The sequence below is a fragment of the Crinia signifera genome, chromosome 9 (assembly GCF_055691185.1).
Source record: "Crinia signifera chromosome 9, ASM5569118v1, whole genome shotgun sequence".
NCBI lineage: Eukaryota > Metazoa > Chordata > Amphibia > Anura > Myobatrachidae > Crinia > Crinia signifera.
In genome coordinates this window covers 56,156,536-56,180,112 of record NC_139225.1, presented here as the reverse complement: position 1 = coordinate 56,180,112, position 23,577 = coordinate 56,156,536, and the positions used below count along the sequence as shown (strand labels likewise).

Sequence of the window (23,577 nt, the reverse complement as noted above, 5' to 3'; positions counted from 1 at the left end):
ATCTCACCTAAGCCATACCACATTGGATACGCCCAATCTCGTCTGATCTTGGAAGCTAAGCAGTGTTGGGCCTGGTTAGTACTTGGGTGGGAGACCACATGGGAACACCAGGTGCTGTAGGTTTTTTCCCATTAATGGCAAATTGTTTTTATTCTCTTGCTATTTAAATTGGAAACTTTTTATTTTTATTGCCAATACAGACATTTGGGACAGGTCAAACAGACACAATAGCCATCACCTAAAAACTTACCACACTGTTTAGGCCCAATTCCAACTGCTTTTGGGAGCTAAACAGTGTTGAGCCTCTTAAGTAGTTTAATTTGAGACCACCTGCTAATATCATGTCCTGTAGGTCTTTTTACATTACCAACACATGATTTTTTTCAGTAAGGCAATACAGTTAGGAAACTTTTTTATTAGCTTACCTGGTTATAGAAGTAGAAGAGGGCAAAAAAGTGCCAGTATCTCACCTACAGCCATACTACATTGGATACGCCCAATCTCGTCTGATCTTGGAAGCTAAGCTGTGTTGGGCCTGGTTAGTACTTGGGTGGGAGACCACATGGGAACACCAGGTGCTGTAGGTTTTTCCCATTAGTGGCAAATTGTTTTTATTCTCTAGCTTTTTAAATTGGAAACTTTTTTCTCTTTATTGACAGTACAGACATTTGGAAGAGGTCAAACAGACACAATAGCCATCACCTAAAAACTTACCACACTGTTTAGGCCCAATTCCAACTGCTTTTGGCAGCTAAACAGTGTTGAGCCTCTTAAGTAGTTTAATTTGAGACCACCTGCTAATATCATGTCCTGTAGGTCTTTTTACATTACCAACGCATGATTTTTTTCAGTAAGGCAATACAGTTAGGAAACTTTTTTATTAGCTTTCCTGGTTATAGAAGTAGAAGAGGGCAAAAAAGTGCCGGTATCTCACCTACAGCCATACCACATTGGATACGCCCAATCTCGTCTGATCTTGGAAGCTAAGCAGTGTTGGGCCTGGTTAGTACTTGGGTGGGAGACCACATGGGAACACCAGGTGCTGTAGGTTTTTTCCCATTAATGGCAAATTGTTTTTATTCTCTTGTTATTTAAATTGGAAACTTTTTATTTTTATTGCCAATACAGACATTTGGGACAGGTCAAACAGACACAATAGCCATCACCTAAAAACTTACCACACTGTTTAGGCCCAATTCCAACTGCTTTTGGCAGCTAAACAGTGTTGAGCCTCTTTAGTAGTTTAATTTGAGACCACCTGCTAATATCATGTCCTGTAGGTCTTTTTACATTACCAACACATGATTTTTTTCAGTAAGGCAATACAGTTAGGAAACTTTTTTATTAGCTTACCTGGTTATAGAAGTAGAAGAGGGCAAAAAAGTGCCAGTATCTCACCTAAGCCATACCACATTGGATACGCCCAATCTCGTCTGATCTTGGAAGCTAAGCAGTGTTGGGCCTGGTTAGTACTTGGGTGGGAGACCACATGGGAACACCAGGTGCTGTAGGTTTTTTCCCATTAATGGCAAATTGTTTTTATTCTCTTGCTATTTAAATTGGAAACTTTTTATTTTTATTGCCAATACAGACATTTGGGACAGGTCAAACAGACACAATAGCCATCACCTAAAAACTTACCACACTGTTTAGGCCCAATTCCAACTGCTTTTCGGAGCTAAACAGTGTTGAGCCTCTTTAGTAGTTTAATTTGAGACCACCTGCTAATATCATGTCCTGTAGGTCTTTTTACATTACCAACACATGATTTTTTTCAGTAAGCCAATATAGTTAGGAAACTTTTTTAATAGCTTACCTGGTTATAGAAGTAGAAGAGGGCAAAAAAGTGCCTGTATCTCCCTTACAGCCATACCACATTGGATACGCCCAATCTCGTCTGATCTTGGAAGCTAAGCAGTGTTGGGCCTGGTTAGTACTTGGGTGGGAGACCACATGGGAACACCAGGTGCTGTAGGTTTTTCCCATTACTGGCAAATTGTTTTTATTCTCTAGCTTTTTAAATTGGAAACTTTTTTCTCTTTATTGACAGTACAGACATTTGGAAGAGGTCAAACAGACACAATAGCCATCACCTAAAAACTTACCACACTGTTTAGGCCCAATTCCAACTGCTTTTGGCAGCTAAACAGTGTTGAGCCTCTTTAGTAGTTTAATTTGAGACCACCTGCTAATATCATGTCCTGTAGGTCTTTTTACATTACCAACACATGATTTTTTTCAGTAAGACAATACAGTTAGGAAACTTTTTTATTAGCTTACCTGGTTATAGAAGTAGAAGAGGGCAAAAAAGTGCCTGTATCTCAACTACAGCCATGGCAAATTGGATACGCCCAATCTCGTCTGATCTTGGAAGCTAAGCAGTGTTGGGCCTGGTTAATACTTGGGTGGGAGACCACATGGGAAAACCAGGTGCTGTAGGTTTTTTCCCATTAATGGCAAATTGTTTTTATTCTCTTGCAATTTAAATTGGAAACTTTTTATTTTTATTGCCAATACAGACATTTGGGACAGGTCAAACAGACACAATAGCCATCACCTAAAAACTTACCACACTGTTTAGGCCCAATTCCAACTGCTTTTGGGAGCTAAACAGTGTTGAGCCTCTTTAGTAGTTTAATTTGAGACCACCTGCTAATATCATGTCCTGTAGGTCTTTTTACATTACCAACACATAATTTTTTTCAGTAAGCCAATATAGTTAGGAAACTTTTTTATTAGCTTACCTGGTTATAGAAGTAGAAGATGGCAAAAAAGTGCCTGTATCTCACCTACAGCCATACCACATTGGATACGCCTAATCTCGTCTGATCTTGGAAGCTAAACAGTGTTGGGCCTGGTTAGTAATTGGGTGGGAGACCACATGGGAACACCAGGTGCTGTAGGTTTTTCCCATTACTGGCAAATTGTTTTTATTCTCCAGCTTTTTAAATTGGAAACTTTTTTCTCTTTATTGACAGTACAGACATTTGGAAGAGGTCAAACAGACACAATAGCCATCACCTAAAAACTTACCACACTGTTTAGGCCCAATTCCAACTGCTTTTGGCAGCTAAACAGTGTTGAGCATCTTAAGTAGTTTAATTTGAGACCACCTGCTAATATCATGTCCTGTAGGTCTTTTTACATTACCAACACATGATTTTTTTCAGTAAGGCAATACAGTTAGGAAACTTTTTTATTAGCTTTCCTGGTTATAGAAGTAGAAGAGGGCAAAAAAGTGCCGGTATCTCACCTACAGCCATACCACATTGGATACGCAGAATCTCGTCTGATATTGGAAGCTAAGCAGTGTTGGACCTGGTTAGTACTTGGGTGGGAGACCACATGGGAACACCAGGTGCTGTAGGTTTTTTCCCATTAATGGCAAATTGTTTTTATTCTCTTGCTATTTAAATTGGAAACTTTTTATTATTATTGCCAATACAGACATTTGGGACAGGTCAAACAGACACAATAGCCATCACCTAAAAACTTACCACACTGTTTAGGCCCAATTCCAACTGCTTTTGGGAGCTAAACAGTGTTGAGACTCTTTAGTAGTTTAATTTGAGACCACCTGCTAATATCATGTCCTGTAGGTCTTTTTACATTACCAACACATAATTTTTTTCAGTAAGCCAATATAGTTAGGAAACTTTTTTATTAGCTTACCTGGTTATAGAAGTAGAAGATGGCAAAAAAGTGCCTGTATCTCACCTACAGCCATACCACATTGGATACGCCTACTCTCGTCTGATCTTGGAAGCTAAACAGTGTTGGGCCTGGTTAGTACTTGGGTGGGAGACCACATGGGAACACCAGGTGCTGTAGGTTTTTCCCATTACTGGCAAATTGTTTTTATTCTCCAGCTTTTTAAATTGGAAACTTTTTTCTCTTTATTGACAGTACAGACATTTGGAAGAGGTCAAACAGACACAATAGCCATCACCTAAAAACTTACCACACTGTTTAGGCCCAATTCCAACTGCTTTTGGCAGCTAAACAGTGTTGAGCCTCTTAAGTAGTTTAATTTGAGACCACCTGCTAATATCATGTCCTGTAGGTCTTTTTACATTACCAACACATGATTTTTTTCAGTAAGGCAATACAGTTAGGAAACTTTTTTATTAGCTTTCCTGGTTATAGAAGTAGAAGAGGGCAAAAAAGTGCCAGTATCTCACCTACAGCCATACCACATTGGATACGCCCAATCTCGTCTGATCTTGGAAGCTAAGCAGTGTTGGGCCTGGTTAGTACTTGGGTGTGAGACCACATGGGAACACCAGGTGCTGTAGGTTTTTTCCCATTAATGGCAAATTGTTTTTATTCTCTTGCTATTTAAATTGGAAACTTTTTATTTTTATTGCCAATACAGACATTTGGGACAGGTCAAACAGACACAATAGCCATCACCTAAAAACTTACCACACTGTTTAGGCCCAATTCCAACTGCTTTTGGCAGCTAAACAGTGTTGAGCCTCTTTAGTAGTTTAATTTGAGACCACCTGCTAATATCATGTCCTGTATGTCTTTTTACATTACCAACACATGATTTTTTTCAGTAAGGCAATACAGTTAGGAAACTTTTTTATTAGCTTACCTGGTTATAGAAGTAGAAGAGGGCAAAAAAGTGCCAGTATCTCACCTACAGCCATACCACATTGGATACGCCCAATCTCGTCTGATCTTGGAAGCTAAGCAGTGTTGGGCCTGGTTAGTACTTGGGTGGGAGACCACATGGGAACACCAGGTGCTGTAGGTTTTTTCCCATTAATGGCAAATTGTTTTTATTCTCTTGTTATTTAAATTGGAAACTTTTTATTTTTATTGCCAATACAGACATTTGGGACAGGTCAAACAGACACAATAGCCATCACCTAAAAACTTACCACACTGTTTAGGCCCAATTCCAACTGCTTTTGGCAGCTAAACAGTGTTGAGCCTCTTTAGTAGTTTAATTTGAGACCACCTGCTAATATCATGTCCTGTAGGTCTTTTTACATTACCAACACATGATTTTTTTCAGTAAGGCAATACAGTTAGGAAACTTTTTTATTAGCTTACCTGGTTATAGAAGTAGAAGAGGGCAAAAAAGTGCCAGTATCTCACCTACAGCCATACCACATTGGATACGCCCAATCTCGTCTGATCTTGGAAGCTAAGCAGTGTTGGGCCTGGTTAGTACTTGGGTGGGAGACCACATGGGAACACCAGGTGCTGTAGGTTTTTTCCCATTAATGGCAAATTGTTTTTATTCTCTTGCAATTTAAATTGGAAACTTTTTATTTTTATTGCCAATACAGACATTTGGGACAGGTCAAACAGACACAATAGCCATCACCTAAAAACTTACCACACTGTTTAGGCCCAATTCCAACTGCTTTTGGGAGCTAAACAGTGTTGAGCCTCTTTAGTAGTTTAATTTGAGACCACCTGCTAATATCATGTCCTGTAGGTCTTTTTACATTACCAACACATAATTTTTTTCAGTAAGCCAATATAGTTAGGAAACTTTTTTATTAGCTTACCTGGTTATAGAAGTAGAAGATGGCAAAAAAGTGCCTGTATCTCACCTACAGCCATACCACATTGGATACGCCTAATCTCGTCTGATCTTGGAAGCTAAACAGTGTTGGGCCTGGTTAGTACTTGGGTGGGAGACCACATGGGAACACCAGGTGCTGTAGGTTTTTCCCATTACTGGCAAATTGTTTTTATTCTCCAGCTTTTTAAATTGGAAACTTTTTTCTCTTTATTGACAGTACAGACATTTGGAAGAGGTCAAACAGACACAATAGCCATCACCTAAAAACTTACCACACTGTTTAGGCCCAATTCCAACTGCTTTTGGCAGCTAAACAGTGTTGAGCCTCTTAAGTAGTTTAATTTGAGACCACCTGCTAATATCATGTCCTGTAGGTCTTTTTACATTACCAACACATGATTTTTTTCAGTAAGGCAATACAGTTAAGAAACTTTTTTATTAGCTTTCCTGGTTATAGAAGTAGAAGAGGGCAAAAAAGTGCCGGTATCTCACCTACAGCCATACCACATTGGATACGCAGAATCTCGTCTGATATTGGAAGCTAAGCAGTGTTGGGCCTGGTTAGTACTTGGGTGGGAGACCACATGGGAACACCAGGTGCTGTAGGTTTTTTCCCATTAATGGCAAATTGTTTTTATTCTCTTGCTATTTAAATTGGAAACTTTTTATTATTATTGCCAATACAGACATTTGGGACAGGTCAAACAGACACAATAGCCATCACCTAAAAACTTACCACACTGTTTAGGCCCAATTCCAACTGCTTTTGGGAGCTAAACAGTGTTGAGCCTCTTTAGTAGTTTAATTTGAGACCACCTGCTAATATCATGTCCTGTAGGTCTTTTTACATTACCAACACATAATTTTTTTCAGTAAGCCAATATAGTTAGGAAACTTTTTTATTAGCTTACCTGGTTATAGAAGTAGAAGATGGCAAAAAAGTGCCTGTATCTCACCTACAGCCATACCACATTGGATACGCCTACTCTCGTCTGATCTTGGAAGCTAAACAGTGTTGGGCCTGGTTAGTACTTGGGTGGGAGACCACATGGGAACACCAGGTGCTGTAGGTTTTTCCCATTACTGGCAAATTGTTTTTATTCTCCAGCTTTTTAAATTGGAAACTTTTTTCTCTTTATTGACAGTACAGACATTTGGAAGAGGTCAAACAGACACAATAGCCATCACCTAAAAACTTACCACACTGTTTAGGCCCAATTCCAACTGCTTTTGGCAGCTAAACAGTGTTGAGCCTCTTAAGTAGTTTAATTTGAGACCACCTGCTAATATCATGTCCTGTAGATCTTTTTACATTACCAACACATGATTTTTTTCAGTAAGGCAATACAGTTAGGAAACTTTTTTATTAGCTTTCCTGGTTATAGAAGTAGAAGAGGGCAAAAAAGTGCCGGTATCTCACCTACAGCCATACCACATTGGATACGCCCAATCTCGTCTGATCTTGGAAGCTAAGCAGTGTTGGGCCTGGTTAGTACTTGGGTGTGAGACCACATGGGAACACCAGGTGCTGTAGGTTTTTTCCCATTAATGGCAAATTGTTTTTATTCTCTTGCTATTTAAATTGGAAACTTTTTATTTTTATTGCCAATACAGACATTTGGGACAGGTCAAACAGACACAATAGCCATCACCTAAAAACTTACCACACTGTTTAGGCCCAATTCCAACTGCTTTTGGCAGCTAAACAGTGCTGAGCCTCTTTAGTAGTTTAATTTGAGACCACCTGCTAATATCATGTCCTGTAGGTCTTTTTACATTACCAACACATGATTTTTTTCAGTAAGGCAATACAGTTAGGAAACTTTTTTATTAGCTTACCTGGTTATAGAAGTAGAAGAGGGCAAAAATGTGCCAGTATCTCACCTACAGCCATACCACATTGGATACGCCCAGTCTCGTCTGATCTTGGAAGCTAAGCAGTGTTGGGCCTGGTTAGTACTTGGGTGGGAGACCACATGGGAACACCAGGTGCTGTAGGTATTTCCCATTACTGGCAAATTGTTTTTATTCTCTAGCTTTTTAAATTGGAAACTTTTTTCTCTTTATTGACAGTACAAATATTTGGAAGAGGTCAAACAGACACAATAGCCATCACCTAAAAACTTACCACACTGTTTAGGCCCAATTCCAACTGCTTTTGGCAGCTAAACAGTGTTGAGCCTCTTTAGTAGTTTAATTTGAGACCACCTGCTAATATCATGTCCTGTAGGTCTTTTTACATTACCAACACATGATTTTTTTCAGTAAGACTATACAGTTAGGAAACTTTTTTATTAGCTTACCTGGTTATAGAAGTAGAAGAGGGCTAAAAAGTGCCGGTATCTCAACTACAGCCATACCTCATTGGATACGCCCAATCTCGTCTGATCTTGGAAGCTAAGCAGTGTTGGGCCTGGTTAGTACTTGGGTGGGAGACCACATGGGAACACCAGGTGCTGTAGGTTTTTTCCCATTAATGGCAAATTGTTTTTATTCTCTTGCTATTTAAATTGGAAACTTTTTATTTTTATTGCCAATACAGACATTTGGGACAGGTCAAACCGACACAATAGCCATCACCTAAAAACTTACCACACTGTTTAGGCCCAATTCCAACTGCTTTTGGGAGCTAAACAGTGTTGAGCCTCTTAAGTAGTTTAATTTGAGACCACCTGCTAATATCATGTCCTGTAGGTCTTTTTACATTACCAACACATGATTTTTTTCAGTAAGGCAATACAGTTAGGAAACTTTTTTATTAGCTTACCTGGTTATAGAAGTAGAAGAGGGCAAAAAAGTGCCAGTATCTCACCTACAGCCATACCACATTGGATACGCCCAATCTCGTCTGATCTTGGAAGCTAAGCTGTGTTGGGCCTGGTTAGTACTTGGGTGGGAGACCACATGGGAACACCAGGTGCTGTAGGTTTTTCCCATTAGTGGCAAATTGTTTTTATTCTCTAGCTTTTTAAATTGGAAACTTTTTTCTCTTTATTGACAGTACAGACATTTGGAAGAGGTCAAACAGACACAATAGCCATCACCTAAAAACTTACCACACTGTTTAGGCCCAATTCCAACTGCTTTTGGCAGCTAAACAGTGTTGAGCCTCTTAAGTAGTTTAATTTGAGACCACCTGCTAATATCATGTCCTGTAGGTCTTTTTACATTACCAACGCATGATTTTTTTCAGTAAGGCAATACAGTTAGGAAACTTTTTTATTAGCTTTCCTGGTTATAGAAGTAGAAGAGGGCAAAAAAGTGCCGGTATCTCACCTACAGCCATACCACATTGGATACGCCCAATCTCGTCTGATCTTGGAAGCTAAGCAGTGTTGGGCCTGGTTAGTACTTGGGTGGGAGACCACATGGGAACACCAGGTGCTGTAGGTTTTTTCCCATTAATGGCAAATTGTTTTTATCATCTTGTTATTTAAATTGGAAACTTTTTATTTTTATTGCCAATACAGACATTTGGGACAGGTCAAACAGACACAATAGCCATCACCTAAAAACTTACCACACTGTTTAGGCCCAATTCCAACTGCTTTTGGCAGCTAAACAGTGTTGAGCCTCTTTAGTAGTTTAATTTGAGACCACATGCTAATATCATGTCCTGTAGGTCTTTTTACATTACCAACACATGATTTTTTTCAGTAAGGCAATACAGTTAGGAAACTTTTTTATTAGCTTACCTGGTTATAGAAGTAGAAGAGGGCAAAAAAGTGCCAGTATCTCACCTACAGCCATACCACATTGGATACGCCCAATCTCGTCTGATCTTGGAAGCTAAGCAGTGTTGGGCCTGGTTAGTACTTGGGTGGGAGACCACATGGGAACACCAGGTGCTGTAGGTTTTTTCCCATTAATGGCAAATTGTTTTTATTCTCTTGTTATTTAAATTGGAAACTTTTTATTTTTATTGCCAATACAGACATTTGGGACAGGTCAAACAAACACAATAGCCATCACCTAAAAACTTACCACACTGTTTAGGCCCAATTCCAACTGCTTTTGGCAGCTAAACAGTGTTGAGCCTCTTTAGTAGTTTAATTTGAGACCACCTGCTAATATCATGTCCTGTAGGTCTTTTTACATTACCAACACATGATTTTTTTCAGTAAGGCAATACAGTTAGGAAACTTTTTTATTAGCTTACCTGGTTATAGAAGTAGAAGAGGGCAAAAAAGTGCCAGTATCTCACCTACAGCCATACCACATTGGATACGCCCAATCTCGTCTGATCTTGGAAGCTAAGCAGTGTTGGGCCTGGTTAGTACTTGGGTGGGAGACCACATGGGAACACCAGGTGCTGTAGGTTTTTTCCCATTAATGGCAAATTGTTTTTATTCTCTTGCTATTTAAATTGGAAACTTTTTATTTTTATTGCCAATACAGACATTTGGGACAGGTCAAACAGACACAATAGCCATCACCCAAAAACTTACCACACTGTTTAGGCCCAATTCCAACTGCTTTTCGGAGCTAAACAGTGTTGAGCCTCTTTAGTAGTTTAATTTGAGACCACCTGCTAATATCATGTCCTGTAGGTCTTTTTACATTACCAACACATGATTTTTTTCAGTAAGCCAATATAGTTAGGAAACTTTTTTAATAGCTTACCTGGTTATAGAAGTAGAAGAGGGCAAAAAAGTGCCTGTATCTCCCTTACAGCCATACCACATTGGATACGCCCAATCTCGTCTGATCTTGGAAGCTAAGCAGTGTTGGGCCTGGTTAGTACTTGGGTGGGAGACCACATGGGAACACCAGGTGCTGTAGGTTTTTCCCATTACTGGCAAATTGTTTTTATTCTCTAGCTTTTTAAATTGGAAACTTTTTTCTCTTTATTGACAGTACAGACATTTGGAAGAGGTCAAACAGACACAATAGCCATCACCTAAAAACTTACCACACTGTTTAGGCCCAATTCCAACTGCTTTTGGCAGCTAAACAGTGTTGAGCCTCTTTAGTAGTTTAATTTGAGACCACCTGCTAATATCATGTCCTGTAGGTCTTTTTACATTACCAACACATGATTTTTTTCAGTAAGACAATACAGTTAGGAAACTTTTTTATTAGCTTACCTGGTTATAGAAGTAGAAGAGGGCAAAAAAGTGCCTGTATCTCAACTACAGCCATGGCAAATTGGATACGCCCAATCTCGTCTGATCTTGGAAGGTAAGCAGTGTTGGGCCTGGTTAATACTTGGGTGGGAGACCACATGGGAACACCAGGTGCTGTAGGTTTTTTCCCATTAATGGCAAATTGTTTTTATTCTCTTGCAATTTAAATTGGAAACTTTTTATTTTTATTGCCAATACAGACATTTGGGACAGGTCAAACAGACACAATAGCCATCACCTAAAAACGTACCACACTGTTTAGGCCCAATTCCAACTGCTTTTGGGAGCTAAACAGTGTTGAGCCTCTTTAGTAGTTTAATTTGAGACCACCTGCTAATATCATGTCCTGTAGGTCTTTTTACATTACCAACACATAATTTTTTTCAGTAAGCCAATATAGTTAGGAAACTTTTTTATTAGCTTACCTGGTTATAGAAGTAGAAGATGGCAAAAAAGTGCCTGTATCTCACCTACAGCCATACCACATTGGATACGCCTAATCTCGTCTGATCTTGGAAGCTAAACAGTGTTGGGCCTGGTTAGTACTTGGGTGGGAGACCACATGGGAACACCAGGTGCTGTAGGTTTTTCCCATTACTGGCAAATTGTTTTTATTCTCCAGCTTTTTAAATTGGAAACTTTTTTCTCTTTATTGACAGTACAGACATTTGGAAGAGGTCAAACAGACACAATAGCCATCACCTAAAAACTTACCACACTGTTTAGGCCCAATTCCAACTGCTTTTGGCAGCTAAACAGTGTTGAGCCTCTTAAGTAGTTTAATTTGAGACCACCTGCTAATATCATGTCCTGTAGGTCTTTTTACATTACCAACACATGATTTTTTTCAGTAAGGCAATACAGTTAGGAAACTTTTTTTATTAGCTTTCCTGGTTATAGAAGTAGAAGAGGGCAAAAAAGTGCCGGTATCTCACCTACAGCCATACCACATTGGATACGCAGAATCTCGTCTGATATTGGAAGCTAAGCAGTGTTGGGCCTGGTTAGTACTTGGGTGGGAGACCACATGGGAACACCAGGTGCTGTAGGTTTTTTCCCATTAATGGCAAATTGTTTTTATTCTCTTGCTATTTAAATTGGAAACTTTTTATTATTATTGCCAATACAGACATTTGGGACAGGTCAAACAGACACAATAGCCATCACCTAAAAACTTACCACACTGTTTAGGCCCAATTCCAACTGCTTTTGGGAGCTAAACAGTGTTGAGCCTCTTTAGTAGTTTAATTTGAGACCACCTGCTAATATCATGTCCTGTAGGTCTTTTTACATTACCAACACATAATTTTTTTCAGTAAGCCAATATAGTTAGGAAACTTTTTTATTAGCTTACCTGGTTATAGAAGTAGAAGATGGCAAAAAAGTGCCTGTATCTCACCTACAGCCATACCACATTGGATACGCCTACTCTCGTCTGATCTTGGAAGCTAAACAGTGTTGGGCCTGGTTAGTACTTGGGTGGGAGACCACATGGGAACACCAGGTGCTGTAGGTTTTTCCCATTAATGGCAAATTGTTTTTATTCTCCAGCTTTTTAAATTGGAAACTTTTTTCTCTTTATTGACAGTACAGACATTTGGAAGAGGTCAAACAGACACAATAGCCATCACCTAAAAAGTTACCACACTGTTTAGGCCCAATTCCAACTGCTTTTGGCAGCTAAACAGTGTTGAGCCTCTTAAGTAGTTTAATTTGAGACCACCTGCTAATATCATGTCCTGTAGGTCTTTTTACATTACCAACACATGATTTTTTTCAGTAAGGCAATACAGTTAGGAAACTTTTTTATTAGCTTTCCTGGTTATAGAAGTAGAAGAGGGCAAAAAAGTGCCGGTATCTCACCTACAGCCATACCACATTGGATACGCCCAATCTCGTCTGATCTTGGAAGCTAAGCAGTGTTGGGCCTGGTTAGTACTTGGGTGTGAGACCACATGGGAACACCAGGTGCTGTAGGTTTTTTCCCATTAATGGCAAATTGTTTTTATTCTCTTGCTATTTAAATTGGAAACTTTTTATTTTTATTGCCAATACAGACATTTGGGACAGGTCAAACAGACACAATAGCCATCACCTAAAAACTTACCACACTGTTTAGGCCCAATTCCAACTGCTTTTGGCAGCTAAACAGTGTTGAGCCTCTTTAGTAGTTTAATTTGAGACCACCTGCTAATATCATGTCCTGTAGGTCTTTTTACATTACCAACACATGATTTTTTTCAGTAAGGCAATACAGTTAGGAAACTTTTTTATTAGCTTACCTGGTTATAGAAGTAGAAGAGGGCAAAAAAGTGCCAGTATCTCACCTACAGCCATACCACATTGGATACGCCCAATCTCGTCTGATCTTGGAAGCTAAGCAGTGTTGGGCCTGGTTAGTACTTGGGTGGGAGACCACATGGGAACACCAGGTGCTGTAGGTATTTCCCATTACTGGCAAATTGTTTTTATTCTCTAGCTTTTTAAATTGGAAACTTTTTTCTCTTTATTGACAGTACAAATATTTGGAAGAGGTCAAACAGACACAATAGCCATCACCTAAAAACTTACCACACTGTTTAGGCCCAATTCCAACTGCTTTTGGCAGCTAAACAGTGTTGAGCCTCTTTAGTAGTTTAATTTGAGACCACCTGCTAATATCATGTCCTGTAGGTCTTTTTACATTACCAACACATGATTTTTTTCAGTAAGACTATACAGTTAGGAAACTTTTTTATTAGCTTACCTGGTTATAGAAGTAGAAGAGGGCTAAAAAGTGCCGGTATCTCAACTACAGCCATACCACATTGGATACGCCCAATCTCGTCTGATCTTGGAAGCTAAGCAGTGTTGGGCCTGGTTAGTACTTGGGTGGGAGACCACATGGGAACACCAGGTGCTGTAGGTTTTTTCCCATTAATGGCAAATTGTTTTTATTCTCTTGCTATTTAAATTGGAAACTTTTTATTTTTATTGCCAATACAGACATTTGGGACAGGTCAAACCGACACAATAGCCATCACCTAAAAACTTACCACACTGTTTAGGCCCAATTCCAACTGCTTTTGGGAGCTAAACAGTGTTGAGCCTCTTAAGTAGTTTAATTTGAGACCACCTGCTAATATCATATCCTGTAGGTCTTTTTACATTACCAACACATGATTTTTTTCAGTAAGGCAATACAGTTAGGAAACTTTTTTATTAGCTTACCTGGTTATAGAAGTAGAAGAGGGCAAAAAAGTGCCAGTATCTCACCTACAGCCATACCACATTGGATACGCCCAATCTCGTCTGATCTTGGAAGCTAAGCTGTGTTGGGCCTGGTTAGTACTTGGGTGGGAGACCACATGGGAACACCAGGTGCTGTAGGTTTTTCCCATTAGTGGCAAATTGTTTTTATTCTCTAGCTTTTTAAATTGGAAACTTTTTTCTCTTTATTGACAGTACAGACATTTGGAAGAGGTCAAACAGACACAATAGCCATCACCTAAAAACTTACCACACTGTTTAGGCCCAATTCCAACTGCTTTTGGCAGCTAAACAGTGTTGAGCCTCTTAAGTAGTTTAATTTGAGACCACCTGCTAATATCATGTCCTGTAGGTCTTTTTACATTACCAACGCATGATTTTTTTCAGTAAGGCAATACAGTTAGGAAACTTTTTTATTAGCTTTCCTGGTTATAGAAGTAGAAGAGGGCAAAAAAGTGCCGGTATCTCACCTACAGCCATACCACATTGGATACGCCCAATCTCGTCTGATCTTGGAAGCTAAGCAGTGTTGGGCCTGGTTAGTACTTGGGTGGGAGACCACATGGGAACACCAGGTGCTGTAGGTTTTTTCCCATTAATGGCAAATTGTTTTTATTCTCTTGTTATTTAAATTGGAAACTTTTTATTTTTATTGCCAATACAGACATTTGGGACAGGTCAAACAGACACAATAGCCATCACCTAAAAACTTACCACACTGTTTAGGCCCAATTCCAACTGCTTTTGGCAGCTAAACAGTGTTGAGCCTCTTTAGTAGTTTAATTTGAGACCACATGCTAATATCATGTCCTGTAGGTCTTTTTACATTACCAACACATGATTTTTTTCAGTAAGGCAATACAGTTAGGAAACTTTTTTATTAGCTTACCTGGTTATAGAAGTAGAAGAGGGCAAAAAAGTGCCAGTATCTCACCTACAGCCATACCACATTGGATACGCCCAATCTCGTCTGATCTTGGAAGCTAAGCAGTGTTGGGCCTGGTTAGTACTTGGGTGGGAGACCACATGGGAACACCAGGTGCTGTAGGTTTTTTCCCATTAATGGCAAATTGTTTTTATTCTCTTGCTATTTAAATTGGAAACTTTTTATTTTTATTGCCAATACAGACATTTGGGACAGGTCAAACAGACACAATAGCCATCACCTAAAAACTTACCACACTGTTTAGGCCCAATTCCAACTGCTTTTCGGAGCTAAACAGTGTTGAGCCTCTTTAGTAGTTTAATTTGAGACCACCTGCTAATATCATGTCCTGTAGGTCTTTTTACATTACCAACACATGATTTTTTTCAGTAAGCCAATATAGTTAGGAAACTTTTATAATAGCTTACCTGGTTATAGAAGTAGAAGAGGGCAAAAAAGTGCCTGTATCTCCCTTACAGCCATACCACATTGGATACGCCCAATCTCGTCTGATCTTGGAAGCTAAGCAGTGTTGGGCCTGGTTAGTACTTGGGTGGGAGACCACATGGGAACACCAGATGCTGTAGGTTTTTCCCATTACTGGCAAATTGTTTTTATTCTCTAGCTTTTTAAATTGGAAACTTTTTTCTCTTTATTGCCAATACAGACATTTGGAAGAGGTCAAACAGACACAATAGCCATCACCTAAAAACTTACCACACTGTTTAGGCCCAATTCCAACTGCTTTTGGCAGCTAAACAGTGTTGAGCCTCTTTAGTAGTTTAATTTGAGACCACCTGCTAATATCATGTCCTGTAGGTCTTTTTACATTACCAACACATGATTTTTTTCAGTAAGACAATACAGTTAGGAAACTTTTTTATTAGCTTACCTGGTTATAGAAGTAGAAGAGGGCAAAAAAGTGCCTGTATCTCAACTACAGCCATACCACATTGGATACGCCCAATCTCGTCTGATCTTGGAAGCTAAGCAGTGTTGGGCCTGGTTAGTACTTGGGTGGGAGACCACATGGGAACACCAGGTGCTGTAGGTTTTTTCCCATTAATGGCAAATTGTTTTTATTCTCTTGCAATTTAAATTGGAAACTTTTTATTTTTATTGCCAATACAGACATTTGGGACAGGTCAAACAGACACAATAGCCATCACCTAAAAACTTACCACACTGTTTAGGCCCAATTCCAACTGCTTTTGGGAGCTAAACAGTGTTGAGCCTCTTTAGTAGTTTAATTTGAGACCACCTGCTAATATCATGTCCTGTAGGTCTTTTTACATTACCAACACATAATTTTTTTCAGTAAGCCAATATAGTTAGGAAACTTTTTTATTAGCTTACCTGGTTATAGAAGTAGAAGATGGCAAAAAAGTGCCTGTATCTCACCTACAGCCATACCACATTGGATACGCCTAATCTCGTCTGATCTTGGAAGCTAAACAGTGTTGGGCCTGGTTAGTACTTGGGTGGGAGACCACATGGGAACACCAGGTGCTGTAGGTTTTTCCCATTACTGGCAAATTGTTTTTATTCTCCAGCTTTTTAAATTGGAAACTTTTTTCTCTTTATTGACAGTACAGACATTTGGAAGAGGTCAAACAGACACAATAGCCATCACCTAAAAACTTACCACACTGTTTAGGCCCAATTCCAACTGCTTTTGGCAGCTAAACAGTGTTGAGCCTCTTAAGTAGTTTAATTTGAGACCACCTACTAATATCATGTCCTGTAGGTATTTTTACATTACCAACACATGATTTTTTTCAGTAAGGCAATACAGTTAGGAAACTTTTTTATTAGCTTTCCTGGTTATAGAAGTAGAAGAGGGCAAAAAAGTGCCGGTATCTCACCTACAGCCATACCACATTGGATACGCCCAATCTCGTCTGATCTTGGAAGCTAAGCAGTGTTGGGCCTGGTTAGTACTTGGGTGGGAGACCACATGGGAACACCAGGTGCTGTAGGTTTTTTCCCATTAATGGCAAATTGTTTTTATTCTCTTGCTATTTAAATTGGAAACTTATTATTATTATTGCCAATACAGACATTTGGGACAGGTCAAACAGACACAATAGCCATCACCTAAAAACTTATCACACTGTTTAGGCCCAATTCCAACTGCTTTTGGCAGCTAAACAGTGTTGAGCCTCTTTAGTAGTTTAATTTGAGACCACCTGCTAATATCATGTCCTGTAGGTCTTTTTACATTACCAACACATGATTTTTTTCAGTAAGACAATACAGTTAGGAAACTTTTTTATTAGCTTACCTGGTTATAGAAGTAGAAGAGGGCAAAAAAGTGCCGGTATCTCAACTACAGCCATACCACATTGGATACGCCCAATCTCGTCTGATCTTGGAAGCTAAGCAGTGTTGGGCCTGGTTAGTACTTGGGTGGGAGACCACATGGGAACACCAGGTGCTGTAGGTTTTTTCCCATTAATGGCAAATTGTTTTTATTCTCTTGCAATTTAAATTGGAAACTTTTTATTTTTATTGCCAATACAGACATTTGGGACAGGTCAAACAGACACAATAGCCATCACCTAAAAACTTACCACACTGTTTAGGCCCAATTCCAACTGCTTTTGGGAGCTAAACAGTGTTGAGCCTCTTTAGTAGTTTAATTTGAGACCACCTGCTAATATCATGTCCTGTAGGTCTTTTTACATTACCAACACATAATTTTTTTCAGTAAGCCAATATAGTTAGGAAACTTTTTTATTAGCTTACCTGGTTATAGAAGTAGAAGATGGCAAAAAAGTGCCTGTATCTCACCTACAGCCATACCACATTGGATACGCCTAATCTCGTCTGATCTTGGAAGCTAAACAGTGTTGGGCCTGGTTAGTACTTGGGTGGGAGACCACATGGGAACACCAGGTGCTGTAGGTTTTTCCCATTACTGGCAAATTGTTTTTATTCTCCAGCTTTTTAAATTGGAAACTTTTTTCTCTTTATTGACAGTACAGACATTTGGAAGAGGTCAAACAGACACAATAGCCATCACCTAAAAACTTACCACACTGTTTAGGCCCAATTCCAACTGCTTTTGGCAGCTAAACAGTGTTGAGCCTCTTAAGTAGTTTAATTTGAGACCACCTGCTAATATCATGTCCTGTAGGTCTTTTTACATTACCAACACATGATTTTTTTCAGTAAGGCAATACAGTTAGGAAACTTTTTTATTAGCTTTCCTGGTTATAGAAGTAGAAGAGGGCAAAAAAGTGCCGGTATCTCACCTACAGCCATACCACATTGGATACGCCCAATCTCGTCTGATCTTGGAAGCTAAGCAGTGTTGTGCCTGGTTAGTACTTGGTTGGGAGACCACATGGGAACACCAGGTGCTGTAGGTTTTTTCCAATTAATGGCAAATTGTTTTTATTCTCTTGCTATTTAAATTGGAAACTTTTTATTTTTATTGCCAATACAGACATTTGGGACAGGTCAAACAGACACAATAGCCATCACCTAAAAACTTACCACACTGTTTAGGCCCAATTCCAACTGCTTTTGGCAGCTAAACAGTGTTGAGCCTCTTTAGTAGTTTAATTTGAGACCACCTGCTAATATCATGTCCTGTAGGTCTTTTTACATTACCAACACATGATTTTTTTCAGTAAGGCAATACAGTTAGGAAACTTTTTTATTAGCTTACCTGGTTATAGAAGTAGAAGAGGGCAAAAAAGTGCCAGTATCTCACCTACAGCCTTACCACATTGGATACGCCCAATCTCGTCTGATCTTGGAAGCTAAGCAGTGTTGGGCCTGGTTAGTACTTGGGTGGGAGACCACATGGGAACACCAGGTGCTGTAGGTATTTCCCATTACTGGCAAATTGTTTTTATTCTCTAGCTTTTTAAATTGGAAACTTTTTTCTCTTTATTGACAGTACAGATATTTGGAAGAGGTCAAACAGACACAATAGCCATCACCTAAAAACTTACCACACTGTTTAGGCCCAATTCCAACTGCTTTTGGCAGCTAAACAGTGTTGAGCCTCTTTAGTAGTTTAATTTGAGACCACCTGCTAATATCATGTCCTGTAGGTCTTTTTACATTACCAACACATGATTTTTTTCAGTAAGACAATACAGTTAGGAAACTTTTTTATTAGCTTACCTGGTTATAGAAGTAGAAGAGGGCTAAAAAGTGCCGGTATCTCAACTGAAGCCATACCACATTGGATACGCCCAATCTCGTCTGATCTTGGAAGCTAAGTAGTGTTGGGCCTGATTAGTACTTGGGTGGGAGACCACATGGGAACACCAGGTGCTGTAGGTTTTTTCCCATTAATGGCAAATTGTTTTTATTCTCTTGCTATTTAAATTGGAAACTTTTTATTTTTTTGCCAATACAGACATTTGGGACAGGTCAAACAGACACAATAGCCATCACCTAAAAACTTACCACACTGTTTAGGCCCAATTCCAACTGCTTTTGGGAGCTAAACAGTGTTGAGCCTCTTAAGTAGTTTAATTTGAGACCACCTGCTAATATCATGTCCTGTAGGTCTTTTTACATTACCAACACATGATTTTTTTCAGTAAGGCAATACAGTTAGGAAACTTTTTTATTAGCTTTCCTGGTTATAGAAGTAGAAGAGGGCAAAAAAGTGCCTGTATCTCACCTACAGCCATACCACATTGGATACGCCCAATCTCGTCTGATCTTGGAAGCTAAGCAGTGTTTAGCCTGGTTAGTACTTGGGTGGGAGACCACATGGGAACACCAGGTGCTGTAGGTTTTTCCCATTACTGGCAAATTGTTTTTATTCTCCAGCTTTTTAAATTGGAAACTTTTTTCTCTTTATTGACAGTACAGACATTTGGAAGAGGTCAAACAGACACAATAGCCATCACCTAAAAACTTACCACACTGTTTAGGCCCAATTCCAACTGCTTTTGGCAGCTAAACAGTGTTGAGCCTCTTAAGTAGTTTAATTTGAGACCACCTGCTAATATCATGTCCTGTAGGTCTTTTTACATTACCAACACATGATTTTTTTCAATAAGGCAATACAGTTAGGAAACTTTTTTATTAGCTTTCCTGGTTATAGAAGTAGAAGAGGGCAAAAAAGTGCATGTATCTCACCTACAGCCATACCACATTGGATACGCCCAATCTCGTCTGATCTTGGAAGCTAAGCAGTGTTGGGCCTGGTTAGTACTTGGGTGGGAGACCACATGGGAACACCAGGTGCTGTAGGTATTTCCCATTACTTGCAAATTGTTTTTATTCTCTAGCTTTTTAAATTGGAAACTTTTTTCTCTTTATTGACAGTACAGATATTTGGAAGAGGTCAAACAGACACAATAGCCATCACCTAAAAACTTACCACACTGTTTAGGCCCAATTCCAACTGCTTTTGGCAGCTAAACAGTGTTGAGCCTCTTTAGTAGTTTAATTTGAGACCACCTGCTAATATCATGTCCTGTAGGTCTTTTTACATTACCAACACATGATTTTTTTCAGTAAGACAATACAGTTAGGAAACTTTTTTATTAGCTTACCTGGTTATAGAAGTAGAAGAGGGCTAAAAAGTGCCGGTATCTCAACTACAGCCATACCACATTGGATACGCCCAATCTCGTCTGATCTTGGAAGCTAAGCAGTGTTGGGCCTGGTTAGTACTTGGGTGGGAGACCACATGGGAACACCAGGTGCTGTAGGTTTTTTCCCATTAATGGCAAATTGTTTTTATTCTCTTGCTATTTAAATTGGAAACTTTTTATTTTTATTGCCAATACAGACATTTGGGACAGGTCAAACAGACACAATAGCCATCACCTAAAAACTTACCACACTGTTTAGGCCCAATTCCAACTGCTTTTGGGAGCTAAACAGTGTTGAGCCTCTTTAGTAGTTTAATTTGAGACCACCTGCTAATATCATGTCCTGTAGGTCTTTTTACATTACCAACACATAATTTTTTTCAGTAAGCCAATATAGTTAGGAAACTTTTTTATTAGCTTACCTGGTTATAGAAGTAGAAGATGGCAAAAAAGTGCCTGTATCTCACCTACAGCCATACCACATTGGATACGCCCAATCTCGTCTGATCTTGGAAGCTAAGCAGTGTTGGGCCTGGTTAGTACTTGGGTGGGAGACCACATGGGAACACCAGGTGCTGTAGGTTTTTCCCATTACTGGCAAATTGTTTATATTCTCTAGCTTTTTAAATTGGAAACTTTTTTCTCTTTATTGACAGTACAGACATTTGGAAGAGGTCAAACAGACACAATAGCCATCACCTAAAAACTTACCACACTGTTTAGGCCCAATTCCAACTGCTTTTGGCAGCTAAACAGTTTTGAGCCTCTTAAGTAGTTTAATTTGAGACCACCTGCTAATATCATGTCCTGTAGGTCTTTTTACATTACCAACGCATGAATTTTTTCAGTAAGGCAATACAGTTAGGAAACTTTTTTTATTAGCTTTCCTGGTTATAGAAGTAGAAGAGGGCAAAAAAGTGCCGGTATCTCACCTACAGCCATACCACATTGGATACGCCCAATCTCGTCTGATCTTGGAAGCTAAGCAGTGTTGGGCCTGGTTAGTACTTGGGTGGGAGACCACATGGGAACACCAGGTGCTGTAGGTTTTTTCCCATTAATGGCAAATTGTTTTTATTCTCTTGCTATTTAAATTGGAAACTTTTTATTTTTATTGCCAATACAGACATTTGGGACAGGTCAAACAGACACAATAGCCATCACCTAAAAACTTACCACACTGTTTAGGCCCAATTCCAACTGCTTTTGGCAGCTAAACAGTGTTGAGCCTCTTTAGTAGTTTAATTTGAGACCACATGCTAATATCATGTCCTGTAGGTCTTTTTACATTACCAACACATGATTTTTTTCAGTAAGCCAATATAGTTAGGAAACTTTTTTATTAGCTTACCTGGTTATAGAAGTAGAAGAGGGCAAAAAAGTGCCTATATCTCACCTACAGCCATACCACATTGGATACGCCCAATCTCGTCTGATCTTGGAAGCTAAGCAGTGTTGGGCCTGGTTAGTACTTGGGTGGGAGACCACATGGGAACACCAGGTGCTGTAGGTTTTTCCCATTACTGGCAAATTGTTTTTATTCTCTAGCTTTTTAAATTGGAAACTTTTTTCTCTTTATTGACAGTACAGACATTTGGAAGAGGTCAAACAGACACAATAGCTATCACCTAAAAACTTACCACACTGTTTAGGCCCAATTCCAACTGATTTTGGCAGCTAAACAGTGTTAAGCCTCTTTAGTAGTTTAATTTGAGACCACCTGCTAATATCATGTCCTTAAGGTCTTTTTACATTACCAACACATGATTTTTTTCAGTAAGGCAATACAGTTAGGAAACTTTTTAATTAGCTTACCTGGTTATAGAAGTAGAAGAGGGCAAAAAAATGCCGGTATCTCAACTACAGCCATACCACATTGGATACGCCCAATCTCGTCTGATCTTGGAAGCTAAGCAGTGTTGGGCCTGGTTAGTACTTGGGTGGGAGACCACATGGGAGCACCAGGTGCTGTAGGTTTTTTCCCATTAATGGCAAATTGTTTTTATTCTCTTGCTATTTAAATTGGAAACTTTTTATTTTTATTGCCAATACAGACATTTGGGACAGGTCAAACAGACACAATAGCCATCACCTAAAAACTTACCACACTGTTTAGGCCCAATTCCAAATGCTTTTGGGAGCTAAACAGTGTTGAGCCTCTTTAATAGTTTAATTTGAGACCACCTGCTAATATCATGTCCTGTAGGTCTTTTTACATTACCAACACATGATTTTTTTCAGTAAGCCAATATAGTTAGGAAACTTTTTTATTAGCTTACCTGGTTATAGAAGTAGAAGATGGCAAAAAACTGCCTGTATCTCACCTACAGCCCTACCACATTGGATACGCCTGATCTTGGAAGCAAAGCAGTGTTGGGCCTGGTTAGTACTTGGGTGGGAGACCACATGGGAACACCAGGTGCTGTAGGTTTTTCCCATTACTGGCAAATTGTTTTTATTCTCCAGCTTTTTAAATTGGAAACTTTTTTCTCTTTATTGACAGTACAGACATTTGGAAGAGGTCAAACAGACACAATAGCCATCACCTAAAAACTTACCACACTGTTTAGGCCCAATTCCAACTGCTTTTGGGAGCTAAACAGTGTTGAGCCTCTTAAGTAGTTTAATTTGAGACCACCTGCTAATATCATGTCCTGTAGGTCTTTTTACATTACCAACACATGATTTTTTTCAGTAAGGCAATACAGTTAGGAAACTTTTTTATTAGCTTTCCTGGTTATAGAAGTAGAAGAGGGCAAAAAAGTGCCTGTATCTCACCTACAGCCATACCACATTGGATACGCCCAATCTCGTCTGATCTTGGAAGCTAAGCAGTGTTTAGCCTGGTTAGTACTTGGGTGGGAGACCACATGGGAACACCAGGTGCTGTAGGTTTTTCCCATTACTGGCAAATTGTTTTTATTCTCCAGCTTTTTAAATTGGAAACTTTTTTCTCTTTATTGACAGTACAGACATTTGGAAGAGGTCAAACAGACACAATAGCCATCACCTAAAAACTTACCACACTGTTTAGGCCCAATTCCAACTGCTTTTGGCAGCTAAACAGTGTTGAGCCTCTTAAGTAGTTTAATTTGAGACCACCTGCTAATATCATGTCCTGTAGGTCTTTTTACATTACCAACACATGATTTTTTTCAA

General features: G+C 39.3%; 46 non-coding genes and 5 pseudogenes across 46 annotated transcripts; all 51 read left to right on the top strand.

The window, feature by feature from the left end:
* Positions 1-5: 5 nt before the first annotated feature.
* Positions 6-123, top strand: LOC146039507 (5S ribosomal RNA). Its single transcript, XR_014463006.1, has one exon. It is a non-coding gene; the product is annotated as a 5S ribosomal RNA (ribosomal RNA).
* A 345-nt stretch (positions 124-468) lies between these two features.
* Positions 469-587, top strand: LOC146038774 (5S ribosomal RNA). The gene has a single exon (XR_014462337.1). It is a non-coding gene; the product is annotated as a 5S ribosomal RNA (ribosomal RNA).
* A 345-nt stretch (positions 588-932) lies between these two features.
* On the top strand, positions 933-1,051 carry LOC146039975 (5S ribosomal RNA). The gene has a single exon (XR_014463178.1). It is a non-coding gene; the product is annotated as a 5S ribosomal RNA (ribosomal RNA).
* Positions 1,052-1,396: 345 nt separating this feature from the next.
* On the top strand, positions 1,397-1,514 carry LOC146039506 (5S ribosomal RNA). The gene has a single exon (XR_014463005.1). It is a non-coding gene; the product is annotated as a 5S ribosomal RNA (ribosomal RNA).
* A 345-nt stretch (positions 1,515-1,859) lies between these two features.
* Positions 1,860-1,978, top strand: LOC146038607 (5S ribosomal RNA). The gene has a single exon (XR_014462185.1). It is a non-coding gene; the product is annotated as a 5S ribosomal RNA (ribosomal RNA).
* A 345-nt stretch (positions 1,979-2,323) lies between these two features.
* LOC146039751 (5S ribosomal RNA) lies at positions 2,324-2,442 on the top strand (annotated as a pseudogene).
* Positions 2,443-2,787: 345 nt separating this feature from the next.
* LOC146039267 (5S ribosomal RNA) lies at positions 2,788-2,906 on the top strand. Its single transcript, XR_014462788.1, has one exon. It is a non-coding gene; the product is annotated as a 5S ribosomal RNA (ribosomal RNA).
* Positions 2,907-3,251: 345 nt separating this feature from the next.
* On the top strand, positions 3,252-3,370 carry LOC146039711 (5S ribosomal RNA; annotated as a pseudogene).
* A 345-nt stretch (positions 3,371-3,715) lies between these two features.
* Positions 3,716-3,834, top strand: LOC146039387 (5S ribosomal RNA). Its single transcript, XR_014462896.1, has one exon. It is a non-coding gene; the product is annotated as a 5S ribosomal RNA (ribosomal RNA).
* A 345-nt stretch (positions 3,835-4,179) lies between these two features.
* Positions 4,180-4,298, top strand: LOC146038842 (5S ribosomal RNA). The gene has a single exon (XR_014462399.1). It is a non-coding gene; the product is annotated as a 5S ribosomal RNA (ribosomal RNA).
* A 345-nt stretch (positions 4,299-4,643) lies between these two features.
* On the top strand, positions 4,644-4,762 carry LOC146039963 (5S ribosomal RNA). The gene has a single exon (XR_014463177.1). It is a non-coding gene; the product is annotated as a 5S ribosomal RNA (ribosomal RNA).
* A 345-nt stretch (positions 4,763-5,107) lies between these two features.
* LOC146039958 (5S ribosomal RNA) lies at positions 5,108-5,226 on the top strand. The gene has a single exon (XR_014463175.1). It is a non-coding gene; the product is annotated as a 5S ribosomal RNA (ribosomal RNA).
* Positions 5,227-5,571: 345 nt separating this feature from the next.
* LOC146038457 (5S ribosomal RNA) lies at positions 5,572-5,690 on the top strand. The gene has a single exon (XR_014462047.1). It is a non-coding gene; the product is annotated as a 5S ribosomal RNA (ribosomal RNA).
* A 345-nt stretch (positions 5,691-6,035) lies between these two features.
* Positions 6,036-6,154, top strand: LOC146039631 (5S ribosomal RNA). Its single transcript, XR_014463119.1, has one exon. It is a non-coding gene; the product is annotated as a 5S ribosomal RNA (ribosomal RNA).
* Positions 6,155-6,499: 345 nt separating this feature from the next.
* LOC146039386 (5S ribosomal RNA) lies at positions 6,500-6,618 on the top strand. The gene has a single exon (XR_014462895.1). It is a non-coding gene; the product is annotated as a 5S ribosomal RNA (ribosomal RNA).
* A 345-nt stretch (positions 6,619-6,963) lies between these two features.
* LOC146038841 (5S ribosomal RNA) lies at positions 6,964-7,082 on the top strand. Its single transcript, XR_014462398.1, has one exon. It is a non-coding gene; the product is annotated as a 5S ribosomal RNA (ribosomal RNA).
* A 345-nt stretch (positions 7,083-7,427) lies between these two features.
* On the top strand, positions 7,428-7,546 carry LOC146038277 (5S ribosomal RNA). The gene has a single exon (XR_014461881.1). It is a non-coding gene; the product is annotated as a 5S ribosomal RNA (ribosomal RNA).
* Positions 7,547-7,891: 345 nt separating this feature from the next.
* LOC146038365 (5S ribosomal RNA) lies at positions 7,892-8,010 on the top strand. Its single transcript, XR_014461962.1, has one exon. It is a non-coding gene; the product is annotated as a 5S ribosomal RNA (ribosomal RNA).
* Positions 8,011-8,355: 345 nt separating this feature from the next.
* Positions 8,356-8,474, top strand: LOC146038198 (5S ribosomal RNA). Its single transcript, XR_014461810.1, has one exon. It is a non-coding gene; the product is annotated as a 5S ribosomal RNA (ribosomal RNA).
* Positions 8,475-8,819: 345 nt separating this feature from the next.
* Positions 8,820-8,938, top strand: LOC146039957 (5S ribosomal RNA). Its single transcript, XR_014463174.1, has one exon. It is a non-coding gene; the product is annotated as a 5S ribosomal RNA (ribosomal RNA).
* A 345-nt stretch (positions 8,939-9,283) lies between these two features.
* On the top strand, positions 9,284-9,402 carry LOC146039956 (5S ribosomal RNA). Its single transcript, XR_014463173.1, has one exon. It is a non-coding gene; the product is annotated as a 5S ribosomal RNA (ribosomal RNA).
* A 345-nt stretch (positions 9,403-9,747) lies between these two features.
* On the top strand, positions 9,748-9,866 carry LOC146039955 (5S ribosomal RNA). Its single transcript, XR_014463172.1, has one exon. It is a non-coding gene; the product is annotated as a 5S ribosomal RNA (ribosomal RNA).
* A 345-nt stretch (positions 9,867-10,211) lies between these two features.
* Positions 10,212-10,330, top strand: LOC146038604 (5S ribosomal RNA). Its single transcript, XR_014462183.1, has one exon. It is a non-coding gene; the product is annotated as a 5S ribosomal RNA (ribosomal RNA).
* Positions 10,331-10,675: 345 nt separating this feature from the next.
* LOC146039794 (5S ribosomal RNA) lies at positions 10,676-10,794 on the top strand (annotated as a pseudogene).
* Positions 10,795-11,139: 345 nt separating this feature from the next.
* On the top strand, positions 11,140-11,258 carry LOC146038456 (5S ribosomal RNA). The gene has a single exon (XR_014462046.1). It is a non-coding gene; the product is annotated as a 5S ribosomal RNA (ribosomal RNA).
* A 346-nt stretch (positions 11,259-11,604) lies between these two features.
* Positions 11,605-11,723, top strand: LOC146039630 (5S ribosomal RNA). The gene has a single exon (XR_014463118.1). It is a non-coding gene; the product is annotated as a 5S ribosomal RNA (ribosomal RNA).
* Positions 11,724-12,068: 345 nt separating this feature from the next.
* LOC146039385 (5S ribosomal RNA) lies at positions 12,069-12,187 on the top strand. Its single transcript, XR_014462894.1, has one exon. It is a non-coding gene; the product is annotated as a 5S ribosomal RNA (ribosomal RNA).
* A 345-nt stretch (positions 12,188-12,532) lies between these two features.
* On the top strand, positions 12,533-12,651 carry LOC146038838 (5S ribosomal RNA). The gene has a single exon (XR_014462396.1). It is a non-coding gene; the product is annotated as a 5S ribosomal RNA (ribosomal RNA).
* A 345-nt stretch (positions 12,652-12,996) lies between these two features.
* On the top strand, positions 12,997-13,115 carry LOC146037602 (5S ribosomal RNA). Its single transcript, XR_014461265.1, has one exon. It is a non-coding gene; the product is annotated as a 5S ribosomal RNA (ribosomal RNA).
* A 345-nt stretch (positions 13,116-13,460) lies between these two features.
* On the top strand, positions 13,461-13,579 carry LOC146038121 (5S ribosomal RNA). The gene has a single exon (XR_014461739.1). It is a non-coding gene; the product is annotated as a 5S ribosomal RNA (ribosomal RNA).
* Positions 13,580-13,924: 345 nt separating this feature from the next.
* Positions 13,925-14,043, top strand: LOC146038197 (5S ribosomal RNA). The gene has a single exon (XR_014461809.1). It is a non-coding gene; the product is annotated as a 5S ribosomal RNA (ribosomal RNA).
* A 345-nt stretch (positions 14,044-14,388) lies between these two features.
* On the top strand, positions 14,389-14,507 carry LOC146039953 (5S ribosomal RNA). The gene has a single exon (XR_014463171.1). It is a non-coding gene; the product is annotated as a 5S ribosomal RNA (ribosomal RNA).
* Positions 14,508-14,852: 345 nt separating this feature from the next.
* On the top strand, positions 14,853-14,971 carry LOC146039952 (5S ribosomal RNA). Its single transcript, XR_014463170.1, has one exon. It is a non-coding gene; the product is annotated as a 5S ribosomal RNA (ribosomal RNA).
* Positions 14,972-15,316: 345 nt separating this feature from the next.
* On the top strand, positions 15,317-15,435 carry LOC146039420 (5S ribosomal RNA). Its single transcript, XR_014462927.1, has one exon. It is a non-coding gene; the product is annotated as a 5S ribosomal RNA (ribosomal RNA).
* Positions 15,436-15,780: 345 nt separating this feature from the next.
* On the top strand, positions 15,781-15,899 carry LOC146038120 (5S ribosomal RNA). The gene has a single exon (XR_014461738.1). It is a non-coding gene; the product is annotated as a 5S ribosomal RNA (ribosomal RNA).
* A 345-nt stretch (positions 15,900-16,244) lies between these two features.
* Positions 16,245-16,363, top strand: LOC146038455 (5S ribosomal RNA). The gene has a single exon (XR_014462045.1). It is a non-coding gene; the product is annotated as a 5S ribosomal RNA (ribosomal RNA).
* Positions 16,364-16,708: 345 nt separating this feature from the next.
* Positions 16,709-16,827, top strand: LOC146039950 (5S ribosomal RNA). The gene has a single exon (XR_014463168.1). It is a non-coding gene; the product is annotated as a 5S ribosomal RNA (ribosomal RNA).
* Positions 16,828-17,172: 345 nt separating this feature from the next.
* LOC146038119 (5S ribosomal RNA) lies at positions 17,173-17,291 on the top strand. The gene has a single exon (XR_014461737.1). It is a non-coding gene; the product is annotated as a 5S ribosomal RNA (ribosomal RNA).
* Positions 17,292-17,636: 345 nt separating this feature from the next.
* On the top strand, positions 17,637-17,755 carry LOC146038454 (5S ribosomal RNA). The gene has a single exon (XR_014462044.1). It is a non-coding gene; the product is annotated as a 5S ribosomal RNA (ribosomal RNA).
* Positions 17,756-18,100: 345 nt separating this feature from the next.
* Positions 18,101-18,219, top strand: LOC146038944 (5S ribosomal RNA). The gene has a single exon (XR_014462493.1). It is a non-coding gene; the product is annotated as a 5S ribosomal RNA (ribosomal RNA).
* A 345-nt stretch (positions 18,220-18,564) lies between these two features.
* LOC146038295 (5S ribosomal RNA) lies at positions 18,565-18,683 on the top strand. The gene has a single exon (XR_014461898.1). It is a non-coding gene; the product is annotated as a 5S ribosomal RNA (ribosomal RNA).
* A 345-nt stretch (positions 18,684-19,028) lies between these two features.
* On the top strand, positions 19,029-19,147 carry LOC146039643 (5S ribosomal RNA; annotated as a pseudogene).
* A 344-nt stretch (positions 19,148-19,491) lies between these two features.
* Positions 19,492-19,610, top strand: LOC146039443 (5S ribosomal RNA). The gene has a single exon (XR_014462948.1). It is a non-coding gene; the product is annotated as a 5S ribosomal RNA (ribosomal RNA).
* Positions 19,611-19,955: 345 nt separating this feature from the next.
* LOC146037600 (5S ribosomal RNA) lies at positions 19,956-20,074 on the top strand. The gene has a single exon (XR_014461263.1). It is a non-coding gene; the product is annotated as a 5S ribosomal RNA (ribosomal RNA).
* Positions 20,075-20,419: 345 nt separating this feature from the next.
* LOC146038118 (5S ribosomal RNA) lies at positions 20,420-20,538 on the top strand. The gene has a single exon (XR_014461736.1). It is a non-coding gene; the product is annotated as a 5S ribosomal RNA (ribosomal RNA).
* A 345-nt stretch (positions 20,539-20,883) lies between these two features.
* LOC146039949 (5S ribosomal RNA) lies at positions 20,884-21,002 on the top strand. Its single transcript, XR_014463167.1, has one exon. It is a non-coding gene; the product is annotated as a 5S ribosomal RNA (ribosomal RNA).
* A 346-nt stretch (positions 21,003-21,348) lies between these two features.
* On the top strand, positions 21,349-21,467 carry LOC146039948 (5S ribosomal RNA). The gene has a single exon (XR_014463166.1). It is a non-coding gene; the product is annotated as a 5S ribosomal RNA (ribosomal RNA).
* Positions 21,468-21,812: 345 nt separating this feature from the next.
* LOC146039947 (5S ribosomal RNA) lies at positions 21,813-21,931 on the top strand. Its single transcript, XR_014463165.1, has one exon. It is a non-coding gene; the product is annotated as a 5S ribosomal RNA (ribosomal RNA).
* A 345-nt stretch (positions 21,932-22,276) lies between these two features.
* Positions 22,277-22,395, top strand: LOC146038543 (5S ribosomal RNA). Its single transcript, XR_014462126.1, has one exon. It is a non-coding gene; the product is annotated as a 5S ribosomal RNA (ribosomal RNA).
* Positions 22,396-22,740: 345 nt separating this feature from the next.
* On the top strand, positions 22,741-22,849 carry LOC146039835 (5S ribosomal RNA; annotated as a pseudogene).
* Positions 22,850-23,194: 345 nt separating this feature from the next.
* On the top strand, positions 23,195-23,313 carry LOC146039442 (5S ribosomal RNA). Its single transcript, XR_014462947.1, has one exon. It is a non-coding gene; the product is annotated as a 5S ribosomal RNA (ribosomal RNA).
* Positions 23,314-23,577: the final 264 nt, after the last annotated feature.